This window comes from Andrographis paniculata, unplaced genomic scaffold (genome assembly GCF_009805555.1).
Source record: "Andrographis paniculata isolate CXL003 unplaced genomic scaffold, ASM980555v1 Contig51END, whole genome shotgun sequence".
Taxonomy (NCBI): domain Eukaryota; kingdom Viridiplantae; phylum Streptophyta; class Magnoliopsida; order Lamiales; family Acanthaceae; genus Andrographis; species Andrographis paniculata.
The window spans coordinates 2,910,220-2,917,233 of NW_026137586.1; positions in this window are offsets into that span (position 1 = coordinate 2,910,220).

Below are 7,014 nucleotides of genomic sequence, written 5' to 3' on the forward strand. Positions count from 1 at the left end.
GCAAAATATATATTATATATAATTTTTTTTTCGTATATTATATATTATATAGTGTGTTAATATATAGCCATATATTATTTTTTTTAATATTGATAAAAATATCGTATTATGAAAAATAAATTGGATGAATAAAACCAAAATGAACTCACATAAATTTTAAATTGATTAATTATTTAATTTTTGATAGATGCAATTAATTTTTAAATATAATAGAGGGTAAATTATTTTTGGACCCCTTATTATTTTAGTCTCGTAAGTGGAGCATGTAGCATATTAGTCCTATAAGTGAAAATTTTTCGTTGTTTTAGTCATCTGGCGCCGGAGACGCCCTGTGTGGCTCGCCGGAGGCCACGTGTCCGCCAGGTGTTGCTGACGTGGCGGATACGTTGATTTTATTTTATTTTAATTTTTTTTAAAAAATTTATTTGTTTTTTTAAATTTTTTATTTCGTCCAATTGAATTTTTTTCAAAAAAAAATTAAAAATAAAATAAAATCTATGAGTTCGCCAGGTGTCACTGACCGGGTGGGACACCTGGCGGATACGTGGATTCTGGCGAGCCACGCAGGCGTCTTCGGCGCCGGAAGACTAAAACAGCAAAAAAAATTTTATTTATGAGACTAATTTGCAACAAGCTCCACTTACGACACTAAAATTATAAGAAGGTCAGTTACGAGAAAAAAAACAGTTTCCTTATAAAATATATAAAAATAAAATACTACTATAATTTTATATTTTATAATAATTAATTGAAATAGAGAACGAGTGTAAACATCTACAAACGAATTGCAGTGCGGATCGACTCACACGTGTCCAAGTATTACGTGATCATCGATGTAGCCGTATGGACCATCTACATTAATATTCTAAAATGTTATTCCATTCGTTGTATCTTACATGTTCAATTATTTTTATAATATAAAATAATAATAATATATATATATATTAGTAAAAATAATAACAATAATTAAAAAGAAATGTGTAAATATATTTTTAATGCTTTATATGCAAGTTATCAATACCAAGTAATATGCAATATCCTCGGGCGTATTTGTTTTTGTGTTTTTATCTGAAGAAGTTTTGTGTTTTTTTGATATTAGGTATATATTAGAATTGTATATATAATATAGAAAAATAAACTGTAAATTATATAACACTTTCTTGTATTTTAATAAAAATATATAAAACATCTTGTATTTTATTTATTGCGTGAAACTTTCTTGTGTTAATGTAAAATTTGCACGAAACACCCAAATTGTTCAAAACTGATGTTCGGTTCTAAATAAAGATCTAAATTATGCAAGTTTTATAAAAATAAAAAATGTAAAATATCTTAAATAATTTTTTTAAATAAAATAAATAAATAAATAATTTTTGATAAAACACAAGAGGTGTTATATAATTTACCCAAAAATAAATGTGTGAAGTATATTAACTTTTTTCAAAAAATATATTAAAAAGATTTTGTTAAAAAAAAAAAAAACTCTTTCATTTTATATATACTAGCGTACTTACCCGTGATACGTACGGTGTAATTAATAAAAATGATGATATAATAATATATCTATATATATATAATCAACAATCAAGAAAAGAATTACTTGCTGAATTTTATCTATGGAACAAATGACAATTAAAATATTTGAAAACCATAAAAATAATTATTTATATAATTACAAAGTAAAAATTGTAATATTAAAAAAATAAGGTGAAACAATTATAAAAATAAGATTTGAATTTTAAAAATTAAAAATAAATCACTTTTGCAAACTATGTGACAATTGAAATATTTATAAAAGTAAAAAAAAAATCAAAAGCAATATAATAAAAATAGGATTTTATAAACTTAAAAAACTAAAATAAAAAAAAATTACGTACACATAATTGTTTAACTTTGATCTCTATATCATCTTCTGAATTGTCATCTTTGTCCTATTTTTCTCTTCTATATATTTAAAAATCTATATATTTAAAAATTGTGAAAAAAAATATTATAACAAACAACATTAGGAAAATCACACGTATTTAGAAGGTGTTTGACAAAGAATTTTTTGAAGAGTTTTTTAGCTTATTGAATAGCTTTTAATTTATTGAATAGTTTTTAGCTGTTTAACTGGTCAAACAACTATAGGTGTTTCGTGGAATAGCTTTTTGGACAAAAGAAAAAACTAATTTCTAAAAAGCTAATTTACCGAGCGTTTTGAAATAACTTTTTCGGTTTAAATTTTTTATTTCTTATTTGTCCTTAAAACTTTATTATGCATTCTACACAAATAAATATATTTTGATTATTTATTAATTATATTAGATTATTTCATTATATTATAGTTTTATTTTTATAAATTTAAAATAATTAATTTTTATATTTATTTTAATTGTAAAATATATAAATTAATTAAAATCAACACAAAATAGAAAATATAAATATTAATAATTTGTTTTTATATTAGAATTACATTATATAAATTATATACTAAAAATGAATTATTGTTGCAAAGCATTAATATTGGTATAAAAATTGTATAAAAATTGTTGCAAAGCATTAACATTGTTTTGTATATACTTTTATTATAATAAAGGAATTGAATTTTGATGGAATTCATAGGGTGGATAATCATGATTGTTTTGTGGTACTGGTATTACAATTGGTTGATGAATTAAACTTACAAAATTATTTTCTTGGGTTGTATTTGTTTGTATGACAGAAGTATCAATTCAGTGTCTGCTTTGTTTGATTTCTTTTATATACTAGTTATCATATAGCATAAATTTTCAATCAAGTTTGATAGAATTGTCTATTTTCAATCTACATGTTTTGTGAAATGTAGATACTTACATGCCAATAATTTTATAGCAGAACAGTGCAATTAGTTTACGAGCATAGATATGGATATTTAAAAAGAAGATAAGAAAAGATCTGCTCAATTTATATAAATAATTTCATCAAGATTAATTAATATACAATAAAATTATGCAACTAGTAACAATACCAATCTTGCTATTAACAACATAAGAATTAGCAAAATTATGACATTAACAACAACAAAAATCATCTAAACAACAATAATAGAAAAAAAGCAGTACCAAAAGCAATAAGAAGAATAGAAGCATAAGCCTACAGAAACAAAATCAATTAACAATAGAAGAAACTCATTAGCAAAAGTGTGTAGCAGCACAAACAAATAACAATAGCACCAATAGCAGAAACGTGTAACAACAGAAGCAACCAAAAATAGACGTGAATCAATAGCAGAAGTGTGTAACAGCAGAAACAAAAATAATTGACAATTGCAACAACAGTAGCAAAAGCATGCAGCAGTAGAAATTTCCAATCCAAGTCATATGTATCCATTCTTAAGTCTTCTCGTACGACTGAGAACTTTGAGCTTTTCTTTTTGTACTGTTTGAACTTTTTTCCTATAACAATGAATTGAAAATATAAATATCAATTAGGTAAAAAATTATATATTTAAATCAAAATTAATAAATCTTCAAATTTAAACTATATTAATATTTTTAAACACAATTAAATATTACCTTTTTTTTCTTTTTATTTTTGTGATCCAAATGGTTGGCCAAATGAGCATTGCTAACTCCTCTTGGCTTGACGTAAAGAGGATTATGAACATTTTCTTCACTCTTGGTGCAACTACCAATATTTGAAGCTTTACCAGTATAATTTTCAGGCTGACAACAATTTTTATGCACTTTTAGTTCATAAAGTAATACTGTTAATTCAGAAATAACACCCTCAAGCCTATCTCTCACTAAATTTCTAGTCTCCGAATAGGCTTTACTTTCTATACAAATATTTTGACAACGTCTCATTATATGGTTAACATATACTGTTTCCGATTCAAAATCACTTTTAAATGTATTTTCTCCTCTATATTGCATTTTATTACTCGCATGTGTAGTCCACCGTTTCTTTATATATTGTAATGGTATCCCATGAACATTTATTTGTTTAAAAATTAATAACGAATGCTTACATACTATGCCAACAGACTCATTATTTAACACAAGCACTTTATATCATTATATGTCGCATCAAATTTAACCTTGTGGAACCGATTTGTATTTTGAGATAGTATATTGAACTCAAAGAATGTATTGTAATTAAAAGGTTGCCCATCAAAATCAATAGATTTAATAATTGTAGCTGGAACATATCATATATTTTGTGAGTCTAAATTGATGCAGCATGTTTTAAAAATGAGTTATTAACAACCAGTGTAGGTGCTCCTTGACTACATTTGAAATCATCTTCATTTTCATCCTATCGTCACTTATTTTGGATTCTATCAAATATTTGTAAGCATTCAGAAAGAGTATATGTTTTTTTACCTTTTTTTTTTTAAACAGAATTTGTGCCTTCACTTCTTGAATTAGCTATAAGTCCCGCATTAAATCTATGATTACTAAATGCACTAGACCATTTATGTCGTAATTTTTACATGTTATTAAGCCATGAATGATCATGAATATTATATAATCAACAATCATTTTCTGCCGCACTTCTTCACATTTTTGCTCAAACTCATAAAATTTCATGCATTTATTAAATAAATTTTTAAATTCAGAATTATTATTTAAAATACCAAAATGAGATGGAGGATTTTGATTAATATGCAATTGGCATAATCAATTATGTGATAATAGAAAAACAAACTCAATGACATTAATCATAGCTTGACATTGATTTGAAAATATTGTTTCGGGTTGTTTACCACGCTCATGAATGTAAAAAATGTACTAAACAACCAATGAAAAGAAGATTCAGTTTCATCCGACATAAAAGTTAATACAAACATCACATTATGCATATCACGGTTTATGCCTACGAAAGGTGCACATATTAAATTATGTTTGTTTGTTTGATAAGTGGTGTCAATCGAAAGCACATCACCAAATGTCTCATAACCTATTCTACAACTACTATCTCTAAAGAAAAATTACACATCCTACCATTGTCATCAACTTGAAAATCCCAGTAAATTAATTTCTTAATTTGATTTTTGTTAACATAATCATATGCATCTTTTTTAAGAAACCCAACATTTTCCCGCCCATGTGATTCTTCTTGTAAATACAAATAAGCATTAGAAATTGAAAATCTAACATGTATTAATGGCATTAATGTATTTCCTTTAGCATAAAAAATACTACGTGCCATGCCGTTCTTAACATGTATCTTTGATCGGATAGCCAATTGATGATTATGCTCAATGTTAAAAATAGTCTCTCTCCATTTTTCATTTCTTTTACTTCCAATTCTCAATCTTGCAGTACACCCCGTTCAAATTTCTAATTTTCGGTAATTGAATTGGTTATTTTTACCAATACATTTTCTATCTTTCATCCCACTACAAGAACAAGCAATTTCTTTCATATATAACTCTTTCGTCCATATTCACAGTAAATTAAGTATGCTTTTTCAGAATCACTTATAATTTCTTCTAACTACCAATTATTTTTCAAATTCAACAATTATGGAGTCATTACTGATAATGAACCAGAATGTGTAGATGTAACTTCTTGCACGTTGTCATTTGCTTCACGTACTTCTTTAGTACTTCTTTATTTCAATATTGAGAACCTTTTTTTTTAAAAAAAAAAAATAATATTAAAACTACATACAAAATATATTATATCTAATATTATATACTTTTATACAAACCTGTGATAATAATATCATTCTAAATAGCATGTGAATCATCTGCCACTTTGCTATCCATTTTAAGATGCTATCCTCGAACCCAAAATTACAAAATCTACAGATTTAGTTAGAAATTAAGAAAAAAAAAATCTAAAAAAATTATAAAAATAAGAATATTTGAAAATTTTACAATTTGTCAATTCTTAAACTCAGAGGTTTTTCGATGTCTGAAAAAATTGAGTGAGAAAAGATAGAAGAGAGCGAAAGAAGAAATCAATGAACTTGAAAAATATAATAAAATACCCAAAAAATTTCTTTCCGTTAAGTCTCGTTTACAAAAATGAAAAAAAACCATAAAAAAAGAGAAAAAATCAAACAAATCTGCAATCATGTAATTTTCTTTAATTATTATTATTATTTTTTTTAAAAATAATTTTTCCAAAGCAATTTGGACATCCGGTCCGATATGTTCCGAGTGCAGGACCGGACAAGTTCCCTAAAGAGCTGCAAACTGTAGAGGCCCTGAGCGTCCGGCCATTGTTGTGATTTTACTTTATATATATGTTTTAATCTTTCTTTAAAAAATCCCGTTCTTTAAGTATGATTTAATAATTCAAACTGACTTAAGATATCAATTATTCATGCACAAACACAAAATTTGCATATTTTCTGGACATCATTCTAATAACTCTTCATTCAAAGAATTTTACTTTTATTCACTGTGTTGAGGTATAGACTCAGATACTTCGTGTGTGGTCTTTCAATGAGATTAAAATTTTCAAAAACATATTTTTTTTAAAAAATTAATATATATACATATTTATTATTTTGTTTTTCGGAACTAACCAGGAATACATTAAATATATAAAAAAAATCAAAACTAAGTTTTCCAATTTTTTTATTAGATTTTTATCGTTCATAATTGTTGATATATTTTTATTTTTAAAAAATTATATTCATTTAAAAATAAATTTAGAAAATAAAAATTAATTTAATTATCTTCGTACCATATAAATCATACATAACATAGGATCATTCAAAACTCTCTATTTTAATGTCTCTTCAACAAATAAATATTTCTATTAATTTATGTTAATTATAAATAATTATATATTTTTTAATTTATTTGTATTATATATTTCATCAGTCACATAACAAACACACAAAAAAATAGTATATTTGTAATGGAATTCTGTTCATAAAGTTTACGTAGTTAACGTAATTCCATCTCTAATTCCGTTTCTAATATCATTAGTAATAGAAAAAGTGAATTTAGGAACGAAAAAATCTCGTTACAAAATTAATGATTTCTTGCAGTGAAAGTATCGATTTACTATTTGCGTCATTATATTAACA